Here is a 16,810-nt window from a genome sequence, read left to right as displayed (position 1 = left end):
TCTCACTCTGTGCACAGTGGGTGCAGAACTGATCCCAACCTTGTAAACTGGAAATGCATCATCACAGTCACACTGGAGAGAGGCTATTCACCTGCTCTGTATGTGGGAAGGGATTCACTCAGTCATCCAACCTGCTGAGACACCAGCGAGTTCACAAGTGACTGCAAGGTTGGATTCTACTCTTATTGCTGCTGTTAATCAAATCCCGACTGAATCATGTTCGTTCTGTCAGTTGGGGTTTGTTTCTACTCAAGTTAATAACCCCAAGAACTGGGCTGGAGTTTAATATTTTGAGATTTCAAATAACACAGTGTGTCGATAATTGATGTCACCAAGATAAGATGAGACTGATTGATATCCTGTTACTGGCTGCTCCATTCTGAGCCTTGTCTCCTTTCTAACTCTGGATTATTTTAGTTTCCACACCTTCAGTTACTCTTATGGACAAGTCCCAATTCCCCATAAATTCCAGAGTACTTCTCCCTACATAAGAACATAAAAACATAAGAAATAGGAGCAGGAGTAGGCCATACTGCCCCTCGAGCCTGCTCCACCATTTAACATGATCATAGCTGATCCGATCATGGACTCGGGTTCACTTCCCTGCCCGTCCCCATAACCTGTTATGAGTTAAGAAACTGTCTATCTCTGTCTTAAATGTATTCAATGACCAGCTTCCACAGCTCTCTGAGGCAGCGAATTTCACAGATTTATAACAGAAATTTCTCCTCATCTCAATTTTAAATGGACAGCCCCATATTCTAGGATTATGCCCCCTAGTTCTAGTCTCCCCCATCAGTGGAAACATCCTCTCTGCATCCACCTTGACAAAACCCTCATAATCTTATACATTTCGATAAGATTACCTCTCATTCTTCTGAATTCCAATGAGTAGAGGCCCAACCTACTCCACCTTTCCTCATAAGTCAACCCCCTCATCTCTGGAATCAACCATGTGAACCTTCTCTGAATCGTCTCCACAGCAAGTATATCCTTTCTTAAATATGGCAACCAAAATTGGACGCAGTATTCCAGGTGTGGCCTCACCACTACCCTGTATAACTGTAGCTAGACTTCCCTGCTTTTATACTCCATCCCCTTTGCAATAAAGGCCAATATTCCATTGGCCTTCCTGATCACTTGCTGTACCTACATAACTAACGTATTGTGTTTCATGCACAAGTACCCCCAGGTCCCGCTTTACTGTAGCACTTTGAAATTTTTCTCCATTTAAATAATAACTTGCTCTTTGATTTTTTTCTGCCAAAGTGCATAACCTTACACATTCCAACCTTATACTCCATCTGCCATCTGCCAAATTTTTGCCCACTCACTTAACCTGTCCATGTCCCTTTGCAGTTTTTTTGTGTTATCCTAACACGTTGCTTTACCTTCCATCTTTGTATTATCAGCAAAGTTAGCTACGTTACACTCGGTCCCTTCTTCAATATCGATTGTAAATAGTTGGGGTCATAAGAACATAAGAATTAGGAACAGGAGAAGGCCATCTAGCCCCTCGAGCCTGCTCCGCCATTCAACAAGATCATGGCTGATCTGGCCATGGACTCAGCTCCACTTACCCGCCCGCTCCCCATAACCCTTAATTCCCTTATTGGTTAAAAATCTATCTATCTGTGATTTGAATACATTCAATGAACTAGCCTCAACTGCTTCGTTGGGCAGAGAATTCCACAGATTCACAACCCTCTGGGAGAAGAAATTCCTTCTCAACTCGGTTTTAAATGGGCTCCCCCGTATTTTGAGGCTGTGCCCCCTAGTTCTAGTCTCGTCGACCAGCGGAAAAAACCTCTCTGCCTCTATCTTGTATATCCCTTTCATTATTTTAAATGTTTCTATAAGATCACCCCTCATCCTTCTGAACTCCAACGAGTAAAGACCCAGTCTACTCAATCTATCATCATAAGGTAACCCCCTCATCTCCGGAATCAGCCTAGTGAATCGTCTCTGTACCCGCTCCAAAGTTAGTATATCCTTCCTTAAGTAAGGTGACCAAAACTGCACGCAGTACTCCAGGTGCGGCCTCACCAATACAGTTACAGCAGGACCTCCCTGCTTTTGTACTCCATCCCTCTCGCAATGAAGGACAACATTCCATTCGCCTTCCTGATTACCTGCAAACTAACTTTTTTGGCATTCATGCACAAGGACCCCCCAGGTCCCTCTGCACCGCAGCATGTTGTAATTTCTCCCCATTCAAATAATATTCCGTTTTACTGTTTTTTTTTCCCAAGGTGGATGACCTCATATTTTCCGACATTGTATTCCATCTGCCAAACCTTAGCCCATTCGTTTAACCTATATAAATCTCTTTGCAGCCTCTCTGTGTCCTTTACACAACCCGCTTTCCCACTAATCTTTGTGGCATCTACAAATTTTGTTACACTACACTCTGTCCCCTCTTTCAGGTCATCTATGTATATTGTAAACAGTTGTGGTCCCAGCACCGATCCCTGTGGCACACCACTAACCACCGATTTCCAACCTGAAAAGGACCCATTTATCCCGACTCTCTGCTTTCTGTTAGTTAGCCAATTCTCTATCTATGCTAATACATTTCTCTGACTCCACGTACCTTTATCTTCTGCAGTAACCTTTTGTGTGGCACCTTATCGAATGCCTTTTGAAAATCCAAATACACCACATCCATTGGTACACCTCTATCCACCATGCTCGTTTTACCCTCAAAGAATTCCAGTAAATTAATTAAACATGATTTCCCCTTCATGAATCAATGTTGCGTCTGCTTGATTGCATTATTCCTATCTAGATGTCCCACTATTTCTTCCTTAATGATAGCTTCAAGCATTTTCCCCACAGATGTTAAACTAACTGGCCTATAATTACCTGCCTTATGTCTGCCCCCTTTTTTAAACAGAGGCGTTACATTAGCTGCTTTCCAATCCGATGATACCTCCCCAGAGTCCAGAGAATTTTGGTAGATTTTCACGAATGCATCTGCTATTACTTCCGCCATATCTTTTAATACCCTGGGATGCATTTCATCAGGACCAGGGGACTTTTCTACCTTGAGTCCGATCAGCCTGTCCAGTACTACCTCCCTAGTGATAGTGATTGTCTCAAGGTCCTCCCTTCCCACATTCTTGTGACCAGCAATTTTTGGCATGGTTTTTGTGTCTTCCACTGTGAAGACCGAAGCAAAATAATTGTTTAAGGTCTCAGCCATTTCCACATTTCCCATTATTAAATCTCCCTTCTCATCTTCTAAGGGACCAACATTTACTTTAGTCACTCTTTTCCGTTTTATATATCGGTAAAAGCTTTTATTATCTGTTTTTATGTTTTGCGCAAGTTTACTTTCATAATCTATTTTTCCTTTCTTTATTACTTTCTTAGTCATTCTTTGCTGTCGTTTAAAATTTTCCCAATCTTCTAGATTCCCACGAACCTTAGCCACCTTATACGCATTGGTTTTTAATTTTATACTCTCCTTTATTTCCTTGGTTATCCATGGCTGGTTATCCCTTCTCTTATCGCCCTTCTTTTTCACTGGAATATATTTTTGTTGAGCACTATAAAAGAGCTCCTTAAAAGTCCTCCACTGTTCCTCAATTGTGCCACCGTTTAGTCTGTGTTCCCAGTCTATTTTAGCCAACTCTGCCCTCATCCCACTGTAGTCCCCTTTGTTTAAGCATAGTACGCTCGTTTGAGACACTACTTCCTCACTCTCAATCTGTATTACAAATTCAACCATACTGTAATCACTCATTCCGAGAGGATCTTTTACTAGGAGATCGTTTATTATTCCTGTCTCATTACACAGGACCAGATGTAAGATAGCTTGCTCCCTTGTAGGTTCTGTAACATACTGTTCTCAGAAACAATCCTGTATGCATTCTATGAATTCCTGCTCAAGGCTACCCCGTACGATTTGATTTGACCAATCAATATGTAGGTTAAAATCGCCCATGATTACTGCCATTCCTTTTTCACATGCCTCCATTATTCACTTGATTATTGTCCGCCCCACCGTGAAGTTATTATTTGGGGGCCTATAATCTATGCCCACCAGTGACTTTTTCCCCTCACTATCTCTAATCTCCACCCACAATGATTCAAATTTTGTTCATTAGAGCCAATATCATCTCTCACAACTGCCCTGATATCATCCTTTATTAACAGAGCTACCCCACCTCCTTTCCCTTCTTGTCTATTTTTCCGAATTGTCAGATACCCCTGTATGTTTATTTCCCAGTCTTGGCCACCTTGCAACCACGTTTCAGTAATGGCCACCAAATCATACCCATTTGTAATGATTTGTGCTGTCAACTCCTTTACTTTGTTTCGAAAGCTGCGTGCGTTTAGGTAAAGTGTTTTAATACTAGTTTTTATCCCAGCACTGATCCCTGCAGCACTCCACTAGTTACTGGTTGCCAACTCGAGAATGAACTATTGATCCCGACTTTCTGTTTTCTGTTCGTTAGCCAATCCTCAATCTATGCTCATATATTACCCCCAACCAATTCTTGTGAGCTTTTATCTTGTGCAGTAACCTTTTATGTGGCACCTTATCGAATGCCTTCTTTAAATCCAAATACACCACATCCACTGGTCCCCCCTTATCCAACCTGTACGTTACATCCTCAAAGAACTCCAGCAAATTTGTAAAACATGATATATACTTCAATTCAAGGAGTCTAGGGAATAAGGCAGATGAGTTGAGAGCAGATAGACAGCATAATATTATAGCTATTAGTGAGACATGGCTAAAAGAAGGGCAGGAATGGCAGCTCAACATTCCTCCTTCCAGCGTTTTCAGACAGGATAGAGATGGGGATAAAAAAAGGAAGGTGCATTGCAATATTGATTATAGAATCAATTACAGCTGTGAGGAGGGATGATATGTCAGAAGGATCATCAAATGAGGCCACGTGGGAGAACTGAAGAACAAAAAAGGGGCAGTCACACAGCTGGGGATGTACTACAGACTCTCAAATAGTTAGAGGGAGACAGAAGAGCAAATATATCGGCACATTTCTGATACGTGCAAAAATAATAGGGCAGTAATAGTCAGGGATTTCAACTACCTTAATAATAACTGGGATAGAATTAGTGTGAAAGGTATAGATGGAGCAGAATTTTTAAAATTCATTCAGGAGAACTTTTTTAGCCAGTACGTAGCAATCCCAACAAGTGAGGGGGCGGTTCTGGACTTATGGAACGAAGCTTGGGCAGGTGGAAGGGGTATCAGTGGGAGAGCATTTTTCAGTGGCGATCATAATTCAGTTAGATTTAGGGTAGGCATGGAAAAAGACAAAGATGGACCAAGACTAAAAGTTTTCACCTGGGGAAAAGCTAATTTTACTAAGCTGAGATGTGATTTAGCCAAAGTGGACTGGAAACAGTTACTTAAAGGTAAATCAGTGGGATGTAATCAAGGAGGAGATAGTGAGGGTTCAGAGCAAGTACGTTCACCTAAAGAAAAAGGGTGGGCTAATACATCTAGAGGGATGAACATTTACTTTAGCCACTCTCTTCCTTTTTATATACCTGTAGAAACTCTTACAATCTGTTTTTATATTTATTGCTAGTTTGCTTTCATAATCTATCTTCCCTCTCTTTATTATGTTTTTAATCGTGCTTTGCTGTTTTTTCAAAGTTTCCCAATCCCCTGGCCTCCCACTAATCTTGGCCACTTTGTCTGACATTGTTTTCAATTTGATACCATCCTTCATTTCCCTAGTTAGCCATGGATGGTTATCCCTTTTCTTAAAGTCTTTCCTTCTCATTGGAATATATTTTTATTGAGAGATATGAAATATCTCCTTAAATGTCTGTCACTGCTCATCAACCATCTTACACGTTAATCTATTTTCCCAGTCTACTTTAGCCAACTCTGCCCTCATACCTTTTTAGTCTCCTTTATTTAAACTTAGGACACTGGTTTGAGATCGAACTTTCTCACCCTCCAACTGAATTTGAAATTCAACCATGCTATGATCACTCTTTCCTAGAGGATCCTTTACTAGGAAATCATTTATTAATCCTGTAAAACTTATGAGGACAGGTTGCACAGACTAGGCTTGTATTCCATTGAATATAGAAGATTAAGGGGTGATTTAATTGAGGTGGTTAATGATTAAAAGAGTTGATAGGGTGGATGGAGAGAAACTATTTTCTCTGGTGAGGGAGTCCACAACAAGGGGACACAACCTTAAAATCAAAGCTAGACCATTCAGGACTAATGTCAGGAAGCACTTCCTCACACTAATGCTGAGAGGCTGTTTCTCTTGGCTCGAGAGTCCAGAACCAGGGGTTAGAGTCTCAGTATAAAGGGTAGGCCATTTAGGACTGAGATGAGCAGAAATTTCTGCACTCAGAGGGTTGTGAATCTTTAGAATTCTCTACCCCAGAGGACTGTGGATGCTGAGTTGTCAAGTATATTCAGGGCTGAGAAAACGCTGTTTGGACACTAAAGGAATCAAGAGATACAGGAATGATGCAGGAAAGTGGAGCTGAAGTACAAGGTCAGCCTTGATATTGAATGCCACAGCAGACTCGAGGGGCTGTATGGCTCACTCCTGCTCATATTTTTTATGTTCTTAAAGGTTAATGGAAATCCGGAACTCTGTTCCTCATAAAACTAGAGGCTGGGGCCAATTGAAAATTCAAAACTGGGATGGAAAGATTTTCTTAGGCAAGGGTATTAAAAATGCTAGAACCAAGGCCGGTAGATGAGTTAAAATACTGATCCGCCACGATCTAATTGAATGGCGGGACAGGCACAAGAGGCTGACTGGTCTATCCTGTTCCTGTGTTCCGACTTACAGAGATGACTTTTGTAAACTCCTTTTACAGGGGATTAGAAGGGGAGGATATGCAGTTAGGATTATACCTGGGTCCCTCCTACTCCTATAACTCAGTCATGCTGGGCGTTACATTTAACAACTGGGCCATTAGGAGGAGGGGCCAGGGACCCAGCTGGAAATTGCTCGTGTGAGGCCTCAGGTGACGACAGTGGAATAGCCTGTCAAAACTCACTGTCGAGGTTCACACATGGAGATTGGGCACATGGGTCATGTTATATATGTAAACCTGTAAATACCTTGTTTAACCACCAGAGGGCTCATCCACTGGAGTCCCAAGGGATCCCACAATCCTTTGAGAGCACCTGTACATAAGGAGGCCTCACAGGCTGGAGAGGCACTTTGGAGACCTGTAATAAAGGACTACGTTCACACATTACTTTGAGCTTACAGTATCTGGTCAGATTCTTAATTCAAGACATAATAACTGGCGACGAGATAAAGATGGCGAACCCCACCGCAACAATGCAGAGAACCATGGGCATTCTGGAGAAATTTTCAGAGGGAGATGATTGGGAATCGACCAATACTTCATGGCCAACAAGTTGGAAGGAGAAGCGAACACTGCGAAACAAAGGGCGATTTTCCTCACTGTTTGCTGGGCATCAACATATGGTCTCATGAAAAATCTGCTCGCTCCAGCGAAATTCACGGAGAAGTCATACGATGATTTGTGCACACTGGTCTGGGAGCATCTAAACCCGAAGGACAGCATTCTGATGGCGAGGTACCAGTTCTACACATACAAGAGGACTGAAGGTCAGAAAATGGCGAGCTACATCGCCGAGCTAAGGCACCTTGTAGGACATTGCGAATTTGAAGGACATTTGGCGCACATGCTCAGGGACTTCTTTGTACTTGGCATTGGCCATGAAGTAATACTTCACAAACTTTTGACTGTAGAGACCCCAACCTTGAGTAAAACCATAGCGATAATCCAGGCGTTCATCACCACCAGTGACAATACCAAATAAATCTCTCAGCACACGAGTGCTGCTGCAAGTATTGTGAACAAAGTAAGGTTGTTTTTGAATCATATGTACAGGACAGGAATCACATACCTGCTGCTGCACGTCACAGATGTCTCAGAGTCCACCATTAAGGGTGGTGAATGCAAGGCCATTAACACCTTGTTGGCGCTGCAGAGGTGATCATCATTTCCAATCATGCCGCTTCAAAGGATACGTTTGCAAGGGCTGTGGAACAATGGGAAACCTCCAATGTATGTGCAGGCAAGCTGCAAACCCTGCTAATCTTGCAAACCACCATGTTACAGAGGACAGATCCATGGTGGATCACGATGAACCAGAGCCTCAGACTGAGGAGGCAGAGGTATATGAGGTGCACACATTTACCACAAAGTGTCCCCCAATATTGCTGAAGGTTGATTTGGACATGGGCGTGAGTCAGTCCATAATGAGCATAAAGCATATAGACAGATTTTTGAGCGATAAGAGAATAAAGGGTTATGGGGAGCAGGAGGGAAGTGGAGCTGAATCTATGATCAGACCAGCCATGGTCTTATTAAATGGGGAGCAGGCTCGTGGGGTCCGTGTGGCCCACTCCTGCTCCTATTTCTCATGGTCTTATGTATCCAGCATGCCCCGCGGGGGAGAATGTGCCGCACCCAGACTGCAGGAGCTCAGTGCGCAGGCGTGGGCCCTGGCTCTGTTTAGAGCATGCGCGGTTAGTGTAATGGCGGTGTTAACACGTTTCAGACAGGCTCCTCAGAAGTGTAGTTTTCAGCGCGACGGGGCGGAGTAATGAACCAACGGGGAGTCAGGGAAGCTTCATAAACAACCCGTGCCCGCCACAAGTCGGGAATAATAACCAGAATATCGGCAGTTGCAACTTTGGGGCTTTCTCCCGGTCGCAGGCCCAGGCTAACGGCGGCCATCTTCGTGCAGGAAGGCAGGTTCAGCGCTCCGCCATCTTGGTTCAGTGAGTAGCACCGTGCATGTGCGGTCATCTTGGTGCAGGAACAAATTGAATGATTGTCTGAAACTGAACCCAGCCAGAGTCAGCACCTTCAGGGGAGAAGAGGGAGGGGAACCATTGACTGTACAACTGTAGCTAGACAGAAACAGCACCTTCACGGGAGGAGAGGCGAACCAGTGTCTGTAGAAGAGAAACCAGCCAGAGTCAGCATCTTCAGGGGAGGAGAGGGAGGGGAACCAGTGAGTGTAGAACTGAACCCAGCCAGAGTCAGCATCTTCAGGAGTGGGAGAGGGACGGGAATCAGTGAGTCTATATCTGCATCCAGACAGAGTCAGCACCTTCAGGGGAAGAGAGAGAGAGGGCAATCAGTTAGTGTAGAATTGAACCCAGACACAGTCAGGTCTTCAGGGGTGGAGAGGGAGGGAGAAGGAACTAATGGGTGTGGAACAGAACCCAGCCAAAGTCAGCACCGACAGGGGAGGAGAGGGCGGGGAATCATTGAGTGCAGAACTGAACCCAGCCAGAGTCAGTGCTTTCCAGGGAGGGGAACCAGTGAGTATGCAACTGAACCCAGCCAGAGCCTACACCTTCAGGGGAGGAGAGTGAGGGGAATCAGTGATTGTAGAACCCAGCCAGAGTCAGCACATTCAGGGGAGAAGAGAGAATAGAACCAGTGAGTGTCGAACTGAAAGCAGCCAGAATTGGTGGTGAAAACTGGGAGTGGAGGAGAAACAGTTAATAACATAAGAAATAGGAGCATGAGTAGGCCATTTGGCCCATCGAGCATGCTCCGCCATTCAATAAGATCATGGCTGATCTGATCATGGACTCAACTCCACTTCTCTGCCCGCTCCCCATAACCTTTTACTCTCTCATCGCTCAAAAAAATGTCCATCTCCACCTTAAATATATTCAATGTCCCAGCTTCCACAACTCTTTGTGGTAGAAAATTCCATAGATTTACAACCCTCTGAGAGAAGAAATTCCTCCTTGTCTCAGTTTTAAGTGGGCGGCCCCTTATTCTGAGACTATGTCCCCTAGTTTTAGTTTCCCCTATGAGTGGAAATATCCTCTCTACATCCACCTTGTCGAGCCCCTTCATGAGGAATTTCAATAAGATCACCTCTCATTCTTCTGAACTCCAATGTGTATAGGCTCAACCCATCCTTATATGTCAACCCCCTTATCTCCGGAATCAACCTAGTGAACCTTCTCTGAATAGCCTCCAATGAAAGTATATCCTTCCTTAAATACGGAGAACAAAACTGCATGCAGTACTCCAGGTGTGGCCTCACCAATACCAGTACAGTTGTTGCAGGACTTCTCTGCTTTTATACTCTATCTCCTTTGCAATAAAGGCCAACATTCCAATTGGCTTCCTGATCACGTGCTGTACCTGCATACGAACCTTTTGTGTTTCATGCACAAGGACCACCAGGTTTCTCTACTGCAGCACTTTGCAATTTTTCTCCAATTAAATTTAATTTGCTATTCTATTTTTTCTGCCAAAGTGAATAACCTCACATTTTCCCACATTATACTCCATCTGCCAAATTTTTGCCCACTCACTCAGCCACTTTGTATGCCCTTGTTTTTAATTGGATACCGTCATTTATTTCTTTAGTCAGCCACAGATGGCTATCTTTTCTTTTACACCCTTTCCTCAATCACTGGAATATATTTTTCTTGAGAGTTGTGAAATATTTCCTTAAATGTATGCCACTGGTCATCAACTGACCTATACTTTAATCTATTTTCCCAATCCACTTTAGCCAATTCTGCCCTCATACCTTTGCTGTACTCCTTATTTAAGCTTAGTACGCTGGTTTGAAATCCAACTTTTTCTCCCTCCATCTGAATATGAAATTGAACCATGCTATGGTCACTCATTCCAAGGAGATCCTTTACGAGGATATTGTTTATTATTCCTGTCTCATTACTCAGGACCAGATCTAAGATAGACATCACTTCAGAGGAGGAGAGGGAGAGGAATCCAATGATTGTAGAATTAAACGCAGCCAAAGTCAGCACCATCAGGTGAGGGGAGGGAGGAGAACCAGTGATTGTAGAACTGAACCCAGCCAGAGTCAGCATAAGAACATAAGAAATAGGAGCAGCAGTGGGCCATACGGCCCCTCGAGTCTGCTCCATCATTCAATAAGATCATGGTTGATCCGATGATGGACTCAGGTCCACTTCTCTGCCTGCTCCCCAGAATCCCTTAACCCCTTATCGGTTAAGAAACTGTCTGTCTCTGTTTTAAATTTGTTCAATGACCCAACTTCCACAGCTCTCTCAGCCAACGAATTCCACAGATCCATTGAGAGAAGAAATTCCTCTCATCTCACTTTAAATGGGCGGCCCCTTATTCTAAGATTATGCTCCCTAGTTCTAGTCTCCCCTATCCGTGAAAACATCGTCTCTGCATCCACCTTGTCAAATCCCCTCAAAATCTTATATGTTTCGATAAGATCCCCTCTCATTCTTCTGAATTCTAATGATTAGAGGCCCAACCAACTCAACCTTTCCTCATCAGTCTACCCACTTATCTCCAGAATCAACCTATTGAACCTTCTCTAAACAGCCTCCAAAGCGTATATCCTTTCTTCGATATGCACGCAGTATTCCAGGTGTGGCCTCACCAATACCCTGTATAACTGTAGCAATACTTCCCTGCTTTTATACTCCATCCTCTTTGCAATCAAGGCCAAGATTTCAAAAGAGTCTAGTGAGAAAGAGGAACTGAAGGAAATCCTTATTAGGTGGGAAATTGTGTTAGGGAAATTGATGGGATTGAAGGCCAATAAATCCTCGGAGCCTGATAATCTGCATCCCAGAGTATTTAAGGAAGTAGCCCTAGAAATAGTGGATGCATTGGTGATCATTTTCCAACAGTCTATCGACTCTGGATCGGTTCCTATGGACTGGAGGGTAGCTAATGTAACACGACTTTTTAAGAAAGGAGGGAGAGAGAAAACAGGTAATTATAGACCGGTTAGCCTGACATCAGTAATGGGGAAAATGTTGGAATCAATTATTAAAGATGAAATAGCAGCACATTTGGAAAACAGTGACAGGATTGGACCAAGTCAGCATGGATTTATGAAAGGGAAATCCTGCTTGACAAGTCTTCCAGAATTTTTTGAGGATGTAACTAGCAGAGTGGACAAGGGAGAACCAGTGGATGTGGTGTATTTGGACTTTCAAAAAGCTTTTGACAAGGTCCCACACTAGAGATTGATGTGCAAAGTCAAAGCGCATGGTATTGAGGGTAATGTACTGACGTCGATAGAGAATTGGTTGGTAGACAGGAAACAGAGAGTCGGGATAAACGGGTCCTTTTCAGAATGGCAGGCAGTAACTTGTAGTGTGCCGCAGGGCTCAGTGCTGGGACCCCAGCTCTTTACAATATACATTAATGATTTGGATGAGGGAATTGAATGTAATATCTCCAAGTTTGCAGCTGACACTAAGCTGGGTGGCGGTGTGAGCTGTGAGGAGGACGCTAACAGGCTGCAAGGTGACTTGGGCAGGTTAGGTGAGTGGGCAAACACGTGGCAGATGCAGTATAATGTGGATAAATGTGAAGTTATCCGCTTTGGTGGAAAAAACACGAAGGCAGAATATTATCTGAATGGTGGCAGATTAGGAATAGGGGAGGTGCAACGAGACCTTGATGTCATGGTACATCAGTCCTTGAAAGTTGGCATGCAGCTACAGCAGGCGGTGAAGAAGGCAAATGGTATGTTGGCCTTCATAGCTAGGGGATTTGAGTATAGGAGCAGGGAGGTCATACTGCTGTTGTACAGGGCCTTAGTGAGGCCTCACCTGGAATATTGTGTTCTGTTTTGGTCTCCTAATCTGAGGAAGGACGTTCTTGCTATTGGGGGAGTGAATCGAAGGTTCACCAGACTGATTCCCGGGATGGCAGGACTGACATATGAGAGGAGACTGGGTCGACTGGGCTTGTATTCACTGGAGTTTAGAAGGATGAGAGGGGATCTCATAGAAACATATAAAATTCTGACGGCACTGGACAGGTTAGATACGGGAAGAATGTTGCCGATGTTGGGGAAGTCCAGAACCAAGGGACATAGTCTAAGGATAAGGGGTAAGCCATTTAGGACTGAGATGAGGAGAAACTTCTTCACTCAGAGAGTTGTTAAACTGTGGAATTCCCTGCCGCAGAGAGTTGTTGATGCCAGTTCATTGGATATATTCAAGAGGGAGTTAGATATGGCCCTTACGGCTAAAGGGATCAAGGGGTATGGAGAGAAAGGAGGAAAGGGGTACTGAGGGAATGATCAGCCATGATCTTATTGAATGATGGTGCAGGCTCGAAGGGCCGAATTGCCTACTCCTGCACCTATTTTCTATGTGTCTATGGCCTTCCTGATCACTTGCTGTACCTGCATACTAACCTTCTGTGTTTCATGCAACAGGACCCCCAGGTCCCGCTGTACTGCAGCACTATGCAATTTTTCTCCATTTAAATAATAACTTGCTCTTCGATTTTTTTTCTGCCAAAGTGCATAACCTCACACTTTCCAACATTATACTCCATTTGCTAAATTTTTGCCCACTCACTTAGCTTATCTGTCGTTTTGCAGGTTTTTCATGTCCTCCTCACAGATTGCTTTTCCTCCCATCTTTGTATCATCAGCAAACTTGGCTATGTTACACTCACTCCCTTCATCGAGGTCATTAATATAGATTGTTAATAGTTGGGGTCCCAGCACTGATCCCTGCAACACCCACTAGTTACTGATTGCCAACCAAAGAATTAACCATTTCACCTTACTCTCTGTTTTCTGTTATTTAGCCAATCTTCTATCTATGCTAATATATTACCCCCAACTCCATGAACTTTTATCTTGTGCAGCAACCTTTTATGTGGCACCTTGTCAAATGCCTTCTGGAAGTCCAAATACACCACATCGAAAGGTTCCCCTTTATCCACTCTGTTTGTTACATCCTCAAAGCCAGAGTCAGCACTTTTAGGAAAGGAGAGAGAGGGAACCAGTGAGTGTGGAACGGAACCCAGCCAGAGTCAGCACCTTCAGGGCAGGAAAGGGAGGGGAACCAGAGAGTCTAGATCTGAACCCAGCCAGATTCCATTCCTTTAGGAGTAGGAAGTGTACCAGTGAGTGTATTTCTGAACCCAGTTAGAATTGGTGGTGAAAACTGGGAGTGCAGGAGAAACAGTCTAGAAATGTGTGTTGATTTGGGTTTCAGCCCAGCAGGTGGGATAATGTGTGCAACAGGGAGTGACAGCTTTGGAAGAACAAGAGAGGAAAGAATGCTCCATGGAAACTAGATGTGTCTATTCTGAATTTCTGTCTTGGAAGTACAGTGATGAGTTTTGTTACCTTCTTTTACAGCGTATTAGAAGGGGACATTTTCAAACAGGAAACATAAACCAAACATCACATCAAGATCTGACGGAGTCAATCGATTCATCAGGACCTGAATATCATCGGCCTTTGAAAGTGGAAGGAGATATGTTTGTCTGTTCTGTCTGTGGGAAAAAATTTCAAATATCAGTGTGACTGGAAAGGCACCGAGACACACACAACCAAGTGAGTGTTCCAGTGCACTGCCTGTGGAAAGAGCTTTAACCTGTTACACAGACTGAAAAAACATTGCACCATTCAAAGCACGGAGAAACAGTAAACGTGTTGTGTGCGAGGGCGGGGCTTCAACTGATAGTTCAGCCATGCAGAGTCTCAAGAATACCCGCACCATGGAGAAACCGTGCAAATGTGGTGACTGTGGGAAGGTATTCAGATCACCATCTCAGCTGGAAATTCATCGACGCAGTCACACTGGGGAGAGGCCATTCACCTGCCCCGTGTGTGGGAAGTGATTCACTCAGTCATCCAGCCTACAGAAACACCAACAACTTCACACTGGGCAGAGGCCGTTCACCTGCTCCCAGTGTGGGAAGGGATTCACTTGTTCATCCAACCTGCTGACACACCAGCGAGTTCACACTGGGGAGAGGCTGTTCACCTGCTCAGAGTGTGGGAAGGGATTCACTCGGTCATCCCAACTACTGACACACCAGCGGGTTCACACTGGGGAGAGGCCATTCACCTGCGCAGAGTGTGGGAAGGGATTGACTCAGTCATCTGACCTGCTGACACACCAGCGCGTTCACAAGTGACTGCAGGGGTTGGAATCTGCTGTTATTGCTGCTGTTAATCACATTCCTACTGAACCGTGTTCATTTTGACAGTTGGAGTTTGTTTCTGCTGATATTCATACCCTATAACTGGGCTGGACTTTAATATTCTGGATATATTGCTGATTTTGTTTTCAGGTGCAGATTCGATTTAACGGTCCCCTTAATTCAGCGATTCTCAACAGAAATTTAATTTGCTATAAAATGATGAACTTTTACTTTAATCCTAAATTGATCTTTGGCATAAAATCTACAATAGTGTGTGAACGTTTCCACTGAATAAAATCTCCAATTAGAAAGAGCTTGCTGACAATTCTTACTGACTTGCACATGACACACAGTGGCCCCTCCATTATCCACCAGAAATAAAGGGAATGGGAATTGGTGGGGAATCGGTGTCCCCAAATGTTGTCCCTCCCATCTGGTGTAGCAATCCCCTCGGCACGGGAATGGAGACAAGTCCAGACAAAAACTGTGCGCAACACTCCAGGTGTGGTCTTACCAACGTCCTGTGCAGTTGTAGCAGGACTTCCCTACTTTTATACTCCATCCCCCTTGCAATAAAGGCCAGCATTCCATTTGCCTTCCTGATTACTTGCTGTATCTGCATGCTAACTTTTTGAGTTTCATGTACAAGAACCCCCCAGATCCATCTGTACTACAGCATTATGTAATTGTCCCCATTTATATAATAATTTGCTTTTTTATTTGTCCGACCAAAAGAGATAACCTGACATTTTACCACATTACACCATCTGCCAGATTTTTGCCCACTCACTGAGTCTATCTATATCCCTTTGTAGATTCTTTGCATCCTCCTCACAACTTGCTTTCTCACCTGTCTTTGTATCATCAACAAATTCGTCCCTTCGTCCAAGTCATTAATATAAATTGTAAATAGTTGAGACCCCAGCACTGATCCTTGCGGCACTCCACTAGTTAACAGATTTCCAACCTGAAAATGACCCATTGATCCCGACTCTCTGTTTTCTGTTAGTTAGCCAATCCTCTATTCATGCTAATATATTACCCCCAACCCAGTGAACTCTTAGCTTGTGCTGTAACCTTTTGTGTGGCACCTTATGGAATGCTTTCTGGAAATCCAAATATACAACATCAACTGGTTCTCCTTTATCCACTCCGCTCGTTACATCCTCAAACAACTCCAGCAAATTTGTCAAATATGATTTCCCTTTCATGAAAGCATGCTGACTCTGCTTGACTGCAATATGATTTTTTAAATGTCCTGCTACTACTTCCTTAATGATGACCTCCAGTATTTTCCCACTGACAGATGGTAGGCTAACTGGTCTATAGATTCCTGCTCTCTGTCTCCCTCCTTTCTTAATTCGGGGTGTTATATTTGCAATTTTCCAGTGCACTGGGATCGCTCCAGAATTCAGGGAATTTTGGTAGGTTACAACCAATGCATCCACTATCTCTGTAGCCACTTCTTTTAAGACCCTAGGATGCATGTCAACAGGTGCAGGGGACTTGTCCACCTTTCGTCCCATTAGTTTGATTAGTACTTTATCTCTAGTGATAGTGATTGTTCAAGTCGCTCCCACCCCCACCCCCACCCCCACCGCAATAGCTCCTTGATTATCAACTATTCAGAAATTTTTGTGTCCTCTACCATGAAAACCGATACAAAATATTTGTTCAGAGTCTCTACCATTTCCCATTATTAATTCTCCAGTCTCATCCTCTAAGGGACCAACGTTTACTTTAGCTACTCGTTTCCTTTTTATATACCTGTCGAAGCTCTTACTGCTGGTATTTATATTTCTTGCTCGTTTGCTCTCATCTATCGTTTCTGTCTTAATTATTTTTTCCAGTTGTC

The 16,810-nt window shown here is 43.8% G+C and overlaps 1 pseudogene; it reads left to right on the top strand.

Annotated features, from left to right (window-relative positions):
• LOC139232785 (zinc finger protein 850-like) overlaps positions 1 to 16,810 on the top strand; it is a 146,609-nt pseudogene that overhangs the window by 61,466 nt on the left and 68,333 nt on the right.

Source organism: Pristiophorus japonicus, chromosome 20 (assembly GCF_044704955.1).
Source record: "Pristiophorus japonicus isolate sPriJap1 chromosome 20, sPriJap1.hap1, whole genome shotgun sequence".
Taxonomy (NCBI): Eukaryota; Metazoa; Chordata; class Chondrichthyes; family Pristiophoridae; genus Pristiophorus; species Pristiophorus japonicus.
Note: the sequence above shows the minus strand (reverse complement) of the source record. Positions and strands in the feature narration are given on the sequence as shown.